Raw genomic sequence first — 19760 nt, forward strand, 5'->3', positions numbered from 1 at the left:
TCTTTGAATTTGAAGACTCTTTGAAACAAAATTTGGAATAATGTAATTATATAATTCTGCAAAATATCACCATTCTAGTGGTTTTAGATATATACCCTATATACTGATACTCATTATTTCTCAAATTTTTACTTAAAGGAGATCTATTATGCCTATTTTTACAAGATGTAAAATAAGTCTCTCATGTCCCTAGAGTGTGTATGTGAAGTTGGAGCTCAAAATACCACACAAATAATGTTTTATTACTTTTAGAAACTGCTCCTTTAGGCTTTGATCCTAATTGTGTTGTTTTGGTGATTGTTGCTTTTAAATTTAAATGGTTTTGCTTTATTCAAAAGAGTACAGAGCTACAAATGCATATGCATAAGCATAGCGGCAGATTTAAGAACAGCGCTAACCTTATTTAAATTAATTAAATTCATGTTTATTTCTATAGCGCTTTTACAATGTAGATTGTGTCAAAGCAGCTTAACATCTAGTAAAGTGAAACTGTGTCAGTCCAGTTTTTAAAGTTGAAGTTCAGTTTAGTTCAGTTCAGTGTGGCTTAAATTTCACTGCTAAAAGTTCAAACACTGAGGAGAAAATCCATCTATGTGCAGTTTTAAGTCCCAAACCAAGCAAGCCAGTGGCGAGGAACAAAACTTCACCAATTGACAAAGTGAAGGAAAAAAAACCTTGAGAGAAACGAGGCTCAGTTGAGCATATCCATTTCTCCTCTGGCCAAACGTCCTGTGTGGCGCTGCAGTCTAAGTGTGTCCATTGTAGAGAACTGCAGGTGTGAGTAGGCCATACTGGCCCACAGGATTAATGCAAAAACTCTTCAGTAGGAAAACTGAAAATGTGAAAAGAAGTGTCTTGGAAGAAGGCAATCTATGGAGTCTACAGTGTTTATTTGTGCATCCTAAAACTCCATAACTATAATCCTCTTTTGCTGACATTATCTTCAGCAGATGAACACTCTTAAAGTGAATAGCTGTTTTCCCCCAGGGCTGTTTATGCTAATTTAGATTTTTTTTTTAATTTAATTTATTTTCGAACAAAATATCATACATAAAATATCATTAACAAAAAAATACATTTCAACATGGTCGAAAATGGAGTGGCATGAAGCACAAGCTTATTATTTTCCAACCCCATTACCACATACATCATTCGTCTATTACCTAAACTTATTTCTTCTTTTACTTATCTCTTCTTTTTACATAAGACATTTTTTATCCTTTTGGCAGCTTTGACAAATTATGTTTGATTCCATTTGTATCTTTACATTTTGTAACATAGACCCGGAGGAAAAGAAGAAAAGAAAAAAAAAACAGTACTGCAAATAGCTATTGATTAAAATTCATCACACCTTTCTCTTTTTATCCTTTTTCAATCACCTTCATCATTATATTCCTTTAATAATATATATTTATACAACTTTTTAAATTGATTATTATACTGACATTGTTTGAGAGTCTGATCTAGACTGTTCCATAGTTTACACCACATACCGACATAAACAAACTTTTTAAAGTTGTCCTTTTTTTTAAACTCCTAAATTTTTGTTCTTCTCTTAGATTACATCTCTCTTGTCTTTCTTAAAAAAACTTTTGTATGCATTTTTAAAGTAGTTTATTCCTAGCTTTAAACATAAATTGTGCTGTTTTAAATTTAACCATACCATTGAACTTGAGTATCTTTAATTTAAAAAATAAAGCATTTGTATTCTCCTAATACCCCACATGTTCTATCAGTCTAATTACTTTTTTCTTAATTGTACATTCGGATCGTAAATTAGATTTATATGTATTCCCCCATTTTTAACACAGTAACTCATATATGGCAAAATAAGTGTGTTATATAATATATACATTGATTTATTGTCCAGGATAAATCTTGCTTTATACACTATTGCTACAGTTTTGAATAATTTTGATATCACATTATTTAGTTGCAGTTTACAACTTATTTTATGATCTAATATAATACCAAGAAACTTAATTGCATATACACTTTCCATAACTTAATTATGAATTTATGAATATATATTATGACTACTTTTTAATTTCCCAAAAAACATAACCTTTGTTTTACTTATATTTAATGACAATTTGTTTACGTCAAACCACAATTTCAATACAATGAGGTACGGATCATCACTAATTGGTGTAGCTTAACCACAAAGGGAAAATATCAAGTGTTTCTGCAGATTGTTTTTATCAATTGTGATTATAAAAAATAGAATTAATAATTTTTTACCATTAGCGGCTGGATATATTCAAACGCTGTTACTGCACAAACCCTTATAAAAGAGATTTTTGCAAAATAGATCCCCTTTAAGACAAAACCTATGTGAATACCCTTTAAGATCAAGTATGCAAAAGCATAATTACATTGCCTTTTGTGACTTTTTGTGTGTGATATGCCACACATCCCTTAAACGTTTATGAGCCCAGAACATTGGCCAACATTTAGTTATGTGCACTGATTACCTTCACAGACTGTTGGTGGAAAATATTAACCTTTATGTTAATGATGAATCTTCTCCTCACTGTCGCAGTGGCCAAACCTTAAAAATAAGTCTAACAAGGGCATGGCTCATCACCCCTTTCATACCATTGGAAATCAGCCAGATTTAAATGAATATGTAAACCCGAGTCATAGTCCATGTCCTTCCCAGTTTGCAAAGGGATACCATATTAAAGGAATTGTTCACCCAACAAGGACAATTTAGCGACTCCTAAACTGGTTTCAGATTAGTTCTGTTTAACATAAATTAAGATATTTTGAAAAAAAAATGTTGTAAACCTATAACCATTAACACCAATAGTAGAACATGCAATGGAAGTCAACAGCTACCTCTTTTTCTGATTTTCTTTTATAACAAGAGCAATAAGCTCAAACAGGTTTGCAAATTGTGAGAGTACTGTATATTTAAATTTATAAGGTGAACTATTCCTATAAATAAACACTGAGACAGCAATATTCACTTTATGGATCCAAATGGTTACTGAAGATAAAGAGGCTGAAATTTCACAGATCGATACACTCTGGAGCACTCCATGCCACGTCCGTGACCCCCATGAAGCCTATGAGACTGTTTGCTTTCTGCGATCTTTAAAACCTTTATTCCTGAAGACCTTTGTTCGTCTTTGAGAGGTGTGTTCATTTTGTGCATTTCAAATTCAGCTCATGTGTTCGTGTTTGTGTGAAAACTGCCTTTATTTGCAAGCGTGCATCTGCTTGTCTGCGTGAAGCACTCTTTCCTGTATCCCCAGGGTCTTGCAGACTCCTCCACACCATCATCTTTTGCCGTATCCCACGGTTAATTAGAAGTCGCTGAGTAATATAAGGTTCCTTTGGAGCCTGCTGAATGAACCCACTGATTAGCCCACAATGCCTCATTACGCTCGGCCTTGTCATTTGGGAATAAGCCATTCAGAGTTAAAGAGCTTACAGCCACTGCATCTCGGCATCCAGGTGTCACCGTTCCAGTCCCGCGCCGACTGTACATTGAAGTTGATAAATGCTGTATACACTGCAAGCTGGGCTGCTTTCAATGAGCCATTTATTCTGTGAACAAGTTTTCTCAAAAGTCTATAAGATTCCCTTCAGTTTCAAATCACAATCTCCTGTTTTGATTTGAAGGACGAGCTTGTGATAAATCTATGTCCACGTTTCAGCACTAGAAGCTTGAGCACATTAACATTTGTCCCCAGGAGAGATTCAAAGTAGTTTAAAACACTTTTCAGACACATTTGCATATAGTTGTAAATTGATATTCGGCTTCTTACTTGTTTGCACTGAGGTCAGCGATGTGAGCATAAACATACATTACATTTGCATATCTTGTAAGCATTAAAACATGGCAGAGGATCATATGGTGGGGTTTTGTGAACCCTTGATCATCTCTGTAATATATTTACTCATCAGATGAGTCATGCAAATGAAGCAGTTCATTTTGACTGCAAATCTGCTGTCTCGTGGGAAGTGCTGCCAATGCGAGGGCCTGTGGCAATCAAATAATGAATAATGACAGTCAAATAGACTTTCAGGCTCATAACCAAGCAGTAGGACAAAATGAGGAGTTTGAGAATTTGGGTTTTTATGAACCTTGGACAAGGGAACACCTGTTTGGTGATAATTGCAAGTTTGGATGATTTCCATTTTATTGAGGTGTTGGGTTGTGCAGAGAACTTTAAAAATAACATTGCACTTTGGATTCTGTCCAATCAGCAACCTGCACACAGTAAGACACTTCTCACGTATCTTTCACATCTCCTCCTTTCAACATGTCTTGTGTACATTCAGAAAGCTTTGTTCCCTGCTCAGCTTGAACTGATATAGGAAGGCACAGGTGTTAGGCATAAAATGTGCTTCTAAAAAGTGTTTCGAAGTTCCTCTCAATGTGTTAGGAGAGAATAGAGAACAACAAAATGCAACGTAAACAACAGGCACTTGAAAAGAGAATGAATGAGTGCATTGAGATGCTGAGACAAAGGTATAAAAGTTTGGTTGTATATGCCACATAGAGGTAGAATTCATCTGTGGTTGTAACTGTAGCAAATAAGTACAAGTACAATAAGCGTGCAAACGTTTTCGGTAAGAGCTGTGTTGCACTGTATTACTTGCATATTTGCATGCAAAAAAACTTTTCCCTAAAAACTTTCAAAGATGTTTGACTGTGATATGGGCATACACATATTTAGTGATACTCTCTAAATTAAGATGTAAACAGTTTTTTCTGAGTAAAAATACATACATTTAAGGGTATTTTCAAACGTTCATTTTTTAATTATTTGGACTAAACTATACATTAATAACCCAAGGAGCTCTTGTCTGTAGAGGTAGCCATGGTAACAATAAACTATCAAAAATATTTACTGTTTTAAAATTTGCTGTTTTTAAAATTAAAAATAAGAGAAAATCTAACAAAAACTTTAGCATAAAAGTTGGCATGAAATCAAAATTAACTCTCCCTATTTTTATTAGTAGTGCTTGCTACAATTAATGTATTTGTGCACTTCATTATTTTGTAAAATAATAATAATAATAATAATAATGATGATAATAATAATGATAATAATAATAATAATAATAATTATAAATAATTGACCTTTTAAACTTTAATCAAATACCTTTACGCCCCATTCACACGGGGCGTCAGCGTCAACGCTTCCCATTCACTTTGAATGGGTGACGTCAGGCGTTGCCGAACTGCATTGTGGATCCGTCGGCGCACCACCAGCTACACCATACACCAGCTAGACAGTGGCCTATTTCTGACTGAATTTCATTGGCTGACGCTTCTATGACGATCGTTTCAGCCCCAACTTCAGACACGCCTTCCGTCAAGCATTGATGCTGAAGCCCCGTGTGAATGGGGCGTTACAGCTCCTCCTGTCTTAAAATGACTTTTCTTCACTTCTGGTCACATGGAATGCCTTAAGGGCGGGGCTATCATCGAGAATCTGGTTTCTGCTCTGCTTTCGTCCGTTCATCAATCTTCCTCCATTTTTTCGCCCATCTTCCAGTGATCCAACTGCTTTCCAAAGGAGGACATCATGCATCTTCCTACATTTACCCTACTTTTTCTAATTCCACAACATTTCAGGTAGATGTACAATATGTCACAATCTGTGAAAAAATGACAATTTTACCTTCCGTTTTATGCAGACTTTAAAAGCTTTACTGAAGTGTTGCAATGCTCAGCTTTACACTTTAAAAATATGCTGTTGTAGCGTACAGTCCACAGATAAAATTTCTTATTGATTTTATCACGGTCCGACAGAACGGTTTTACGACTCCTGGCTCCAAGAAGTCTGGATTTTCGTGACAGCTTAAGTTGTTCAGGGGGCCTGGATAGATAAGCAGGAAAACTTCAAAGACATTCCTGCCCAAATACCCTCACACACACACATACACCCCCACGAGGCTGTTCCGACAGAAAGAAAATGAACTCATCAAATCCAGAACCAGCACAAAACCAATGTGTTATGTTTTGTAAACTTTGTATCTCATTTCTGACTTTTCTTACCGGTGTAACCTCTCTTTATTCTGTATGCATGTTCCATTCAGGCCTTTTTAAAAGCATCAATGATGTAAGGATATGGGAACTTTGTGAATGTACCTTTAACGTTGGTGTACTTGTAGAGTGTTTGGTGTCAATAGAATGCCCTCGACATTTTATAACACATGATGCATAGATCGAGACCATAACTCGCATTGCTTTATTCTTTAAAGCCCTGTAGTAAATGCCTGTCCGCATGCTTTAGGCGGGCGCTCAAATTTGCATACGCGCAGCCCAGAGACAAAGAAAGGGTTCGCGCGCAAACTTTCCCCTGAAATCATTGGTCAGAATGCTGTACGGGTTGTCACGTGACCCGCAGGTATAAGCACACTTCCCCCCAAACATCTGGGCAGAAAGAGAACTTCCCAAAAAGGAACATCATTGACGGTGGCCCTCGGGCCACACGTGGCTTTCTAAGCCGCATGGACTTTTTCCCGCCACGCTTTCTTTATTTTCCGGCAAAGTAAATTCAGTTTAAAGTTTGCGATCGTGTTCGTCCGAACTGCACTACAAACTTCACGCATCAAAGGACATCAAGAGTAGTTTTCATCACGACGGAAGAGAGACGCATAAGAGAGACCTCCAGACATGGAAGACCAGGTGATTTTAGTCATGCGATTAAGCTGTGCCCCCTTTTATCAAAAAGGTGTGTTTTATAACCTTGGTGGTCCGTAATGGTGCGTGTGGAACTGAAAGTCTTGTCACTCTTTTATCTGAAATCTATACTTCCTAGCTTTACTATTTCTCTTTGCTGTTACACGTTCTTTAGACCCGATATCTCCACGTGGTTTACCTTTGTTTTGTGTTTAATGTATGTTTGTGCGTTTGTTTGTTCGTTACGTCTGACTAGTCAATAAATTCCATTATAATCAAATGAATTGTATTGTTTGCCTCACGAGAAAATGTCACTGAAATACAGATTCCCCTGCCTAGCTATTATAAGTTGTTTAAAACTTTTGAATGATTAATCTACTTCACAAGAAGTAGCAATTAAATTCCCTTTTTCTAAATGAATAGATTACAGCGTCCGCTCGGAAGAGCGGCGGCTCTGCTTGTGTTCGTTTGGTCAAATTAACAATAAGTTGATCCGGAATATTATTGATTAATAATAATTCGTTATTGTTGATAATCAATATTCATAATCTGGGAATCCGCTCGGTCGCGCGAGCATGATCATTTACAATCATATGTTTGTTTGACCAAACTGACTGAAGCTTAAGCCGGAATATTAATAATTAAGAATAAAACGTTATTGTTTATTATTAATATTCATAAAATGAGCTAATTTCATGCTACATATATTGGTGGAGAATGCGGGCTGTTTTCCAAACATTTTCTGTGAAACAAACTTTTCAATTCATGGTGATTTATTAAGCGCGCTATAGAAAAAAAAAAAGGACCGCGAGAAGCATTTCCTTTTCTTAGAAACTGGGAGGACGAAAATCCTCCTCTAGCCCTTCTGTTCACTAAACACAGCAGAGAGCTGCCCGTGTAGAGTGTAACAATTTAAACTGCAGTTCATATATATTTTGAATCGATTTTGCTGAGACGCACGTTCCGCAAATCATTTAAATATATTAGTGTGCCTGTCGGAGGAAAAGACACCTCTCTCAGCGCTTGTAAGACAGCTTGGAAACCCCAAACCTGTCCGTTTAAAAGGCCTTTATAGCTAGAAAACCTCTAGACTATTTCTCCCGTGGTTTCAAACTGTTAGATTAGCTGCCTAACGTTTAACCTCTTTGCTTCGCCGCCGTGCGAAATTAATTTCAGAACTGCTGGACGGTTCTAAATTAATGTATTTCGGGAGCTGCAAGCTTGCCTGTTAACCGCTTTCTGACGAAAGGAATTCTCAGAACCATAAGCGTGTTTTTAAATGGTACCAAAATCTGATATGGATGTGAATTCCCATATTTCAGTTATGCTCGTCCGGACCAAATCTGTGTACAAACGTGCACCGCCTCGAGAGACGTCTCGCATTTTATGTTTGTTTGTCTAATTGTAATGGTCGAATATTATTATCAATGTTACGGCAACATGATATATAATGACCGCTTGTGCGAATCTTAGTGGTTCGCGCTTTGCCTTTGTGAAGTCAGCCGCATACCAAGTTATGAATGAGAACTCCTCCCATTCATAAATCGGCTCTTCGAGCGCTCATTGACTCCTCGTCCACGTAACTCGTGCGCGCGCACGCATGCGTGAATGACGTAGTCACCACCCCAAAGCATAAGATCCGCCTTTCAGGAGGCAGAGTTGGTGACGCGGTTTACTTCACAGGGCAAAACCACTCGCTAGCTTCTAACGACTAGCCTTAAAGTAAATTAACCCTTCGCGTCTTAATATTACCAAACTGTTAGCACAAGGCTAACCGGATGCGAAGCGTAAAGCGTAACAACTTACTAGCGGCTAACGCCAGCTAACGTTAATGCTTAAGCAAACCAACCCTTCACATTTTGTAACTAACAAACTTTAGCACAAGGCTAACCGAATGTGAAGTGCAACTCGGAAACATCTTCCCCTGTCTCCTTCTGCTCTCCTCACATCAGTTCCGCCCACCATTGTGTCTCAAGTGGTCTGAAATGGTCAAACAGTTTGGAGTTAATTTGTTTTAATTTCGATTAAGCATTTTATTTTCCCTGTTATCATTTTATCTAAACAATAGTTTAGTTACCTAAGTATAGATTATTGGTCTGTTTTTATTTCTTTTGGTATTATGAATTATTTTGTTACTTTCAATTTTTTTTAATTAATTTTCTGCCTTCTGTCTTTTTCATTTTAATACCGTTGTCCAGCTTATTTTGTTATTACTTGATTTTTAATCAAGTTCCCAATAATCTATTCTAAACTAAGGTCATGTTTAATTTTAATTTTGTTGGTCTTGCTATTTGGGGAATAGCCTTTAATCTCTCTATTATTATCATAATAGGCATAATTTTTCTCCCCTTTTGATTTTTTTTTTTTACTCCATCTTTTCCTCATGCCTTATTTATTCCCTCACCTCCTAGGTTATAGGGAAAGTATAACTATATTAGGGCAAGTATTAGTCTGAAGCTAAATTCAGAGCTATCGATCTATAGATCCCACATCTGATCAAAACATTTTGGGCTAACCCATTAATGTTTGTAGATGCCCCTGAATACTAAGGCACTCTTTCTACTTTTTCTAAGCCGTCCTGTACTGCTTTTACCTATAGGGGATTATTATGATTATTCTTTTAAATTCTTCTATGCCGTTTTAATTTTCCTTTAGCCTCCCTCCATCACAGGGTGATAACCTTCTCTATCCATCAGATACTACAGCATACTAAGATTCCTACTCCAACTGGCTCGCCCAGAATAGTAGATCCATAGTACTGCCCGTATCCGGACCTGAGTCCTCTGCTTGTGTGGTTAAGCGTACAGGTTATTCAGGTTGCAGATCAAAAGATTGGGTTCATCTGTCTGACATAACTGACCCCTGCTGAAGGATGCGTTAGATACCTTGGCGTTTTGTCACTCCGGCTTGTGTGGATCACAGTGGCATCAGCAATCGTACTCCAAGAAGCACCGTCCGTGTCAACTGGCATACGATCAATCTTGGTTAATTACCCTGTCATGATTCTACACACGTGCCCGCCTGAGTGAGATTGGCCACCTCATTCTACAGGCCTAGAGCGGCACCGGAATCATCAGGCAAAACCCAATTTTGAATCATGCCAGGCGGTCAGTGACTTCCTTGAGTGCTACGTATTGTGCAAAAAGCCTACGCTGTGTGAGTTCACAACCGAGTTACATTATAGGCAAGTGATCTGAAAGCGACTGCAGTAGGAGTTGGGGAAAGTCTAGCCAGATAGCACGCTCTTGCGACCTTCATCTGAATGCCTTTCACTCCCCACCAAGTGTAAATAGCATGTAAAACCTAGTCTAAACTTAGCCCACTACAGGACTATAAAACGAACATTTTAGACATGCCCATAGGTTTTGCTACTCTTTCTCTCTCTCTCCCTCGTTTCTCATCCTTGTCTGTCTTTCAGTTTTATTTTTATTCATATTTACTGATATCCATATTAGTATTTTCTTTCATTTTTCTTTCCCTGTACACTCGTTCATCCGAGCGAGGTGCCTTTTTGTCTAACTTATCGTTAGTATTATTCATTTTTGTTTTTTTTGGGGTTACTGTTATTTTTATTTACTTAATTATTTTTATTTACTTTGACCTGCTCAGAGACCACGCTTTTGAGAACCACCAGGGTGATTTAAATAATTGATTGATAATTTGCACAGCCTGGCGCATGACTAAAAGCCTTGAGGCCAGTACGTAGATATCAACTGTTATCTAGCCACCCAAATTCGACATCCGAATTGTCCGGCCCCCAGTGGATCCTTAGAAGGACCAACGTCTAGCCGGCACATACCCCCTAGCTGACAACCCTGTCAGACTAATAATATAGCACAATGCTAACATCCACTCGATTTGGCCATGTGGGTCTCTCTCTCTCCCTTGTGATCTCTGTCTCACCCAACAGACCAGCATGTCAAGTGCACCCAGCCGCTGCTCACTGGGACCAACTGGAGGCCTGGTTAAGTGCTTAACCCACAACCTCCTGCCCAACGACGCCATGGAGCTGCAGCGGCCAAGCAGAGAACAGCTGGACGTCTGCATTAATCCGCTGAGGGCGAACGACCTAGCCCGGAGCCATGACAGCCAAGCCCAGACTCAACTCTCCAGGGCCCTGACACACCTCACCCTTGCACCGGCCAGACCCATAGGAAAGGGTCTCAACCAGCTGGAGCATCGAGCCCAGGACGCCTGCAAGCCGACGAGGGAAAAGGACGCCGAACTTCTGGAGCAAATGGACGGACTACACGCGCCCCGATGGAGCTACAAGCGGACAACGCACACAAGGAGCGACGAGAGGAGAAAGCCAAAGATGAACTGAGTGTAAAGCTACAAGCTGAAACACTATTGTAAAGAGCAGAACTAAAGACAGTGAAGCTCGGGTCAAAGCCTCTAAAGTCAACAGCTGAGGGCCCAAGCAAAATTCCAACATGGAACCCAACTAAAAGACTTTATGCATGAACCTGACAGAGTCACCCAGAACTGTCACATTCCTACAACCCATGTGACTACCTGAAAAGGGAAGTGCCACAGTCAGCCCCAAAAGCCAAGACTGGATAGACCAGCAGAGGGGGGTGAATCCAACTCATGCTGCCCCGCCAGCCAGCATTCCAGCAACGCCCGTCAGCAACACAGGGCCAGGACTCCCTCCAAAGGGGTCCCCCATGACAGACACCATCTGTCAGCCAAAGACTTGAACCAGCTGGCCAGGGAAATGCCAACTTTCACCCAAACCCTGCTGGAGGCGACGACACGCACCCCTAATTCTAAGACATTGACTTTTACACTTTTACACAGAGGCCAAGTACCACTCTCTGTGACAAACTGTATCTGCTAAGAATTACTTCGAGCCGTGAGGCAAGAAGTTTCCTGAATCAACAACGCCGTGCCATCAAAGCAGATTACGAGCCGATGCAAGAGCTCTTACTAGAGTGTTTTACCTGACCCCGTGTCAGAGTAAGGACTGATTGTCGCCATGGGTCTTAGAACAGCCACGAGACCTCAGAAGCATACTGCAGTCGCCTACACCAACCCTACTTCGAGACAGGAAATGAGCCACGGACGGAGGAGGAGTTCACCTTCCAGATCCTCTCTCTCTCAAAAGCCTGCTTTCTGTGGTGAGTCCGCACACGGGCAATGCCCTGCCCCCACGCCCTGACCACCCAACAGCGGCAGAGTTTAGCTCATAAAATCTGTTCAAAACAAAGACTGCTTTGAAAGACTATCAAACACCTACGAGCTACCCTGTCTCAGAATCTCATCCGGAGCTGACTTTAAAAGGCATGTTACTGTTTCCCAGCCGCAAGACTTCCAAACAGTGAGTTAAAGCCTTTCTCCGCCAGCAGAGGACAGCACCGCCAGGAAGGCGCATGTCCCAACACCAGACAGGATGCTCAGAGACACACTGGGACAAGCCACTCACCACAAGCAGCCCAAAAGGAGCCTAACAGCAACCAAGGAATGAACAACCTGCAGTAGCTAGGAGCTCAAGCAACCAGCATCCAGCTAGTTACACGCCAGAGAAAGCCAAAGGTGAAAACCTGACACCAAACAACGGCACGGTGGCGTCATGAGCAGCAGAACTGCTAAAAAGCTTGAAGGGGCCCTACAGGAAGTCAAGCCAGACTCCTTATGACTAGAGGGGGGTCCAAAACCATTTACCCCCCCTGAACACCTGCTTTCTGCTCCATCCCCGCAGAGTACTGCGAGTCCAACACAAGCTAAAGACTGTGTATCTAACTGCAGCATCACGCTTCCCCCAAGAAGCAGCCAGTGCCACCATGCTTGAAACCTCAGGTACCAGGAAACACTGGTCTGGTTGTCTGTTTACCTCCCGAGCCACAGCTCACCAACCAGCCACACCTGCGTGCAAACAACTGCTCAGGCCCCTGCACTTCAACTCTTGGGGAACCTGAACAAAATGGCGTGGCAACAACGCGCTACTTGGCTGTAACCGTGGAGATGAAAGAAAGATGAAAAACGCGCGTCAGCACGGGAGCAGACCTCACATTAATGTCATCTTTCCTGTTTGAGTAACTCAAAGCAAGAGCTCAGAGACTAAAACGAACACTTAAATGCCAACCAGGCAGGCTGATGGTGCAAATCATACAGCCAGACCTGAGGTTCAACTCACATACATCGCTCCCATTCAAGTAACGACTGTCCCCATGACTGCAGTGCACCCCGTGTACCCGTCGCCAATGGGCACATACCTGCTGCTGAATGGTAAAAATCCGCTGCGTACGTGTGAACCTCTTTCGAACTTTGAACCCCTTTAAAATCTGGGCCCAAGTGCGAGAACTCTCACAGCCGTCAGGTCAACCCCAACAGACTGTCAGGTCACCGAGGTCGCGGGAAACTGCTGGAACCCGCGAGAACCCGAACTCAACAACATAGACGGGGTCAAGGTCGCTACTCTGCAGCCTTCAAACCAGCTAGCAACCCCAACGCTTGCTGCCCCAGGCCTCAAAGGGCTTAATGTTGAATAACCGGACTGTGAATGACACTGTACTTGCACTGTGAGCAGACAACCCAGCAGCCAACAGCCTCGCACGGTGCGACACTCCGCCTGAACACCCCCCCAGACCTGTGGTCAACTCACAAGCATACACACTACTGTCCAAATGCTGAACTCTCACACATGACAACTGCCAACAGCATTTGCACATTGAACTTGAATCGGAATGGCGGATGGTTGACCCATCCCGTCCTAACTCTCACGGCCCTGCCGCACGACGTTACATCAGAGCTAATAGCCTGATACATCTTCAGGCATATATATAGACACCTTTAACGACTGGTGATAGGCACCCACACTTCTCACAGCCAACAACAATGGCTGTCACCCTCAAAAGCCCCACTCAGGCCAGACCATGCCAGAGGTCTGCTCCGTCATCAGCAAACAAGACTCTGTGGTGCCAGCCTATACAAACAGGTGCTCTTTATGGCTCTCCATATGAAAGGCCAAACTCTAAACCATACATTGGGTTTTCTTCCAACCAACCACAGAAGGGGCATAAAACTGGGCCTCAACCTGGAAGCCATACCCTAAATTGAACTGTCCTTATGAACAGTATATGTCTTGTGTAATAGCTGCATGGCAACTGACATAAAAATCCCCAAAGACTACCTACTGGGACAATTGGTCAGCTACGAGTTCCATGACTTTGAACTCTTGGGCCAATTAGTGGCCTCACCCTACATGCAACGACACCAGAGGGGAGCTTAGAAAACACAGACTATACTGTTCCATTCCAGCCTGCCACACTCACGTCTGTCTTACCAGTAAACAAAGAACCGGTAGGCAGAAGTGAGCTCACAGAGGACTAACTCCTTGCCGTGTGCCCAGCCACTCGTCACCCCATCACTAACATGGATGAAGACAGGGCACTTTCCTCAACAGAACAGACATGCTGAGGCCACGCAGGATGAGGCCAACCGACAAACGTCAGCACATCCTGTATAACTACAACGGTGCCCTCACTAAAGACTCTTTAGACTGCAAGTCCTACTGACCTTCACATGGAAATATCCAACTCCATGCTGGAAAAAGGACATCGGGCTATGCAACAAAACCTGCTCTGCACCCATCTGGCCCATCCTCAAGCCCAGGGTCAAAGGGTGCCTGACCATAGAAAGCTAGATCAGCAAATGCCATCGTCACAAGGGCCAATAACACCTCTGGAACAGGAAGTGCCCAGAATTCAGGGACCAACCATCTCCTCAACGCTTGATGTGGTCCCCGCCTTCTGGACGATACCTGTACATCCAAATGACCAGCATAAGCTAGCTTTCACCTTGAACAACAGACACTAAACGATCATGAGGTGCCCCGTCAGCTAGGCCAACTCACCAGCCGAAAGCAACACCCTCCTGAACAAAGCATATGCCGATGCTTATATTAGAGGCAACCTCATCTATGTTGATGACATCCTTAATGAATGTACCACCGTGTCTGGCCATTAAAAGGAGATAGTCCATGGCCTACAACAGTTGACTGGCTAGCGCAAAGACTACTGCCTAACAAGGTCTCCGAACTGAGCGGCTCCCTAAGTGGGTGCAACTACTCCAGACACGTCATTAAGAACTGTTCAAAGACTTCTCGACCCGTGACCACCCTGTCAAAAAGGGCTGTCCTTCTGTTTGACGGAAGGTCAACAGCTGGCCACGATTGAAGTGAGACAACGTCTGGGCATATGCAAGTAAGACACTCTTTGCGCCAGAAGGCAAATACTAAGACTGTGTAACAACATCGCTCTGCACGGTGGGTGCCATTTCAACAGCTATTCTCCAACTTCTTTGGAGCACAGAAGCCATCATAGACACCTGCCACCAACCTGTCATGTTACTGAACAGTCAGCACATCCGGGATGGCATAAATACTAACGCCAGTACGGCCATGCGGCCGATGGCCCCCTAGGGCCACTGTATTGACACTCGTTACACCTTAAGCCACAAATCCACGCTGGGTAACAGCATAGCTGTTTACCAAGACTGTACAACTGACAGACAATTGGCAACGCTGTAGAGGAGGAACCCCAGCCACCTCTACCAACCTGTCATTCAAGTACTCCCAAGTACTGGGATGAGAATGCGTGCCAAGGTATGCCCACAACCTGTGTCGATGGATGCTCCCACAACCACCGCAGTATGCAGAAATGGCAGCCACCATTGTAACCCTTCAAAGCACAGCAGCCCATGACATCAGAGTGCACTTAGCTGCAGACTCCAACTTGCTAGACTCTGTTTCACGTTCCACCTCCCAGGGGGGAAACAAAAGGCTTCAGAACTGCCCACCACAAGCCCGTGAAACGACAACACTTTTTCTTCTTCCCAAGTAGGCGACCACAACACTGACAACCACATCATGGTCGTCTACAGAAGAAGATAAGAACAGTTCAAACTTTCAGGCACTGACAAGGACCTGAATGACTGGACCAATGCCCTTACCAAGAAGGTGCATCACACGGTGGACCATGGTCACCACCCAACCAAAACCCCGAGATCAGGCAGCTGTAACCGGCAGCCAACAACCCTGCCTAGCCTAGCTGCCACATCCAATCTCACCAGCCCGACAAATGTCGCAAACGACATTGCGACCACGTAGGCATCTGACTCCTCACGTCAGACCAGTTTTATTTTTTACTTTTACTTTGTCTCTTGTATTGTTAGTTTTCCACCACTCACCCCACCTACCACCCGATCCTTCTGTCTGACCTCAGCTCCAACACAGATGTCACTCAACACCTCCTACATCTTAACAAACAGGTGCGTGTGAATCCTTTTTGGGTTGTCCCTGAAGACCCCACGACACAACAGTTCGTGCTGCCTCAGAGCCAGAGGGGGGTAATGCTAATGTACTGACCCTGCACACAGCAAAACATGCCTAGGGCGCTGATTCACCGAGCACCACAGCAACAGAGAAACCATCCTCTCATGATCAGACACCCAGATGGATCGGGCGGGACACTTCCATGGGCTCACAAGGAGCAACAATTTTTTTTTTTTTTTTTTTTTTTTGTGTGTGTTTTTCTCTCCTTCGCTTTCTCTTCCCCTTGAACTCATATGCCAGTACACCAAATGGGTAGAGTGTCTCTCAGCACCGACGACACAGCCCAGACCATGGCATATCTTCTGATGACGTAAACAACTTGGACAGAGGCACCCACCCTGCACTACCGACATCACACAGGAAGGGCAAAGACTCCTGGTTGTATACGCTCAGCTGCATAGCAGCCAACCCTTAAACCTACGTATCACAACCAGAGTAACAAACACTGGGCCACAAGCCAGGAAAGGGGGTAGAGACCCTGCAACCGGTGTCACCGTGGAATGCCCAGCCAAGCACAGTCATCACAGACACCACCTACTCTCTCCCCTGTTCCCTCTCTCCTCTCTCTTCCTTTTCTACACAGGATACAGCCACGATCCTGAACTTCAGTCTCACCAGAAGACCACTGCAACCTCACAACTATACTCCTCTATCACTCATCTCTGGAAAACTGCGGAACAGCTACCACTCCGTGCCTCCCGACAACAGGGAAGCACCCATTAACAAGGGCCTCGCCATTCAATAAGATGCAAGCACCAGTGGACAAGTGCACCCCTGACCTCCCCCTCAAAGCTTTCCCGCGTGAAACCAGGAAAGGGGGGAAAGAGCATGAAGAAACTAAGTCAAAACTGCTTGAGTCTAAGCCACGACTCGTCGACCCAGCATTGGAGGTCGAAGGAAACTCACCTCCAACCCATCCTGTACGTCAAGTTAGATTTCAACCAACAAGGTTTTCTCCGAACCTTCTTCGTTGCAAAGGGGGGATATATGTAGCGTACAGTCCACAGATAAAATTTCTTATTGATTTTATCACGGTCCGACAGAACGGTTTTACGACTCCTGGCTCCAAGAAGTCTGGATTTTCGTGACAGCTTAAGTTGTTCAGGGGGCCTGGATAGATAAGCAGGAAAACTTCAAAGACATTCCTGCCCAAATACCCTCACACACACACATACACCCCCACGAGGCTGTTCCGACAGAAAGAAAATGAACTCATCAAATCCAGAACCAGCACAAAACCAATGTGTTATGTTTTGTAAACTTTGTATCTCATTTCTGACTTTTCTTACCGGTGTAACCTCTCTTTATTCTGTATGCATGTTCCATTCAGGCCTTTTTAAAAGCATCAATGATGTAAGGATATGGGAACTTTGTGAATGTACCTTTAACGTTGGTGTACTTGTAGAGTGTTTGGTGTCAATAGAATGCCCTCGACATTTTATAACACATGATGCATAGATCGAGACCATAACTCGCATTGCTTTATTCTTTAAAGCCCTGTAGTAAATGCCTGTCCGCATGCTTTAGGCGGGCGCTCAAATTTGCATACGCGCAGCCCAGAGACAAAGAAAGGGTTCGCGCGCAAACTTTCCCCTGAAATCATTGGTCAGAATGCTGTACGGGTTGTCACGTGACCCGCAGGTATAAGCACACTTCCCCCCAAACATCTGGGCAGAAAGAGAACTTCCCAAAAAGGAACATCATTGACGGTGGCCCTCGGGCCACACGTGGCTTTCTAAGCCGCATGGACTTTTTCCCGCCACGCTTTCTTTATTTTCCGGCAAAGTAAATTCAGTTTAAAGTTTGCGATCGTGTTCGTCCGAACTGCACTACAAACTTCACGCATCAAAGGACATCAAGAGTAGTTTTCATCACGACGGAAGAGAGACGCATAAGAGAGACCTCCAGACATGGAAGACCAGGTGATTTTAGTCATGCGATTAAGCTGTGCCCCCTTTTATCAAAAAGGTGTGTTTTATAACCTTGGTGGTCCGTAATGGTGCGTGTGGAACTGAAAGTCTTGTCACTCTTTTATCTGAAATCTATACTTCCTAGCTTTACTATTTCTCTTTGCTGTTACACGTTCTTTAGACCCGATATCTCCACGTGGTTTACCTTTGTTTTGTGTTTAATGTATGTTTGTGCGTTTGTTTGTTCGTTACGTCTGACTAGTCAATAAATTCCATTATAATCAAATGAATTGTATTGTTTGCCTCACGAGAAAATGTCACTGAAATACAGATTCCCCTGCCTAGCTATTATAAGTTGTTTAAAACTTTTGAATGATTAATCTACTTCACAAGAAGTAGCAATTAAATTCCCTTTTTCTAAATGAATAGATTACAGCGTCCGCTCGGAAGAGCGGCGGCTCTGCTTGTGTTCGTTTGGTCAAATTAACAATAAGTTGATCCGGAATATTATTGATTAATAATAATTCGTTATTGTTGATAATCAATATTCATAATCTGGGAATCCGCTCGGTCGCGCGAGCATGATCATTTACAATCATATGTTTGTTTGACCAAACTGACTGAAGCTTAAGCCGGAATATTAATAATTAAGAATAAAACGTTATTGTTTATTATTAATATTCATAAAATGAGCTAATTTCATGCTACACTGTGTTGTCATAACCTGTGATCATACATGGACATACCAACGCAATCTCATGGCAATTCAGAGCTTTTTGATTTAGTGGCTAATTCGTATGAATTCGTATACGATCTAATACTTACAATTTAGTACGCTTTGCTCATAACCCAATGACGGTTGGGGTGAGGTTGGGTGCCACACCTCCTTTTTAAAATCTTACATTTTTATACGACTAAACTCGTACGAATTTGTATGAATTAGCCACTAAACTGACAAAACGTAAAATACTTATGTTTCCTTATGAGATCAGGCTGAACAAACCGTTGATTTTTTCCCCTATATATATATTTAATAGTTAAATTACACTTTTTTTAACCCAACCATTGGTTTGGTCAATGTTTGACCCAAAGTTGGGTTACAACAACCCCGCATTTTTTTGTGTGTGTGGTGACAGTCACAGTTCTATTAAAAAATGTAAAAATATTTGTAATATAATTCTTAAAATTTTTGTAACTCAAACACTCTTCATCAATGCTGTTTCTAAGGATTGTTTGGCCTGTTTATCCTCTCCACTGTGTTTTAAATTCTGTTTAAGATTCAGAGGAGTGAGACACATGTTCTGCACAACTCTATGATCCGAACTTTATGTGTCTCTGGACTGGAGCAGACCCCAACCAAAAGCACATTTCATATCCGGTCCCCTCTTAGGTTACTCTATGTGCCGATCCCCATAAATACCACAGCAATTGTGTAAACAAGACTGATATGAGCTATATCATATATTGAAAGGGTGGGACATGTCAAACTCAAGAAAGCATTTGATTTGTCAGAAGATCTGTTTAGAACAATTGCCTGGTTATGTCATCAAAATCTTTGATCCACATTCACAAAAGTGAGAGCTGCATTTTTTTTTTTTTTGTTAAACAAACTGCAGTAGCATACCAGCGTATACATTTTGATTTTAGAGGACTTTAAAAAGTATGTTCAATATTTAGTTCTTTACACACTTATCGATGGACTGGGGAGATAGACATTGCAACAGTAAGCTCTCTCATGTGTAAATCTTGAAATATAAATATTGAAGCTTACTAATTTCAATCAAGCTATAGGTAAAAAAAAAAGTTTTCTGAAAAAAGTGAGGGACATTAAAAAGGTTTAGCTTCGCAATATGAAATATAGTCATAATAC

This window comes from Danio rerio, chromosome 16 (genome assembly GCF_049306965.1).
Source record: "Danio rerio strain Tuebingen ecotype United States chromosome 16, GRCz12tu, whole genome shotgun sequence".
NCBI lineage: Eukaryota > Metazoa > Chordata > Actinopteri > Cypriniformes > Danionidae > Danio > Danio rerio.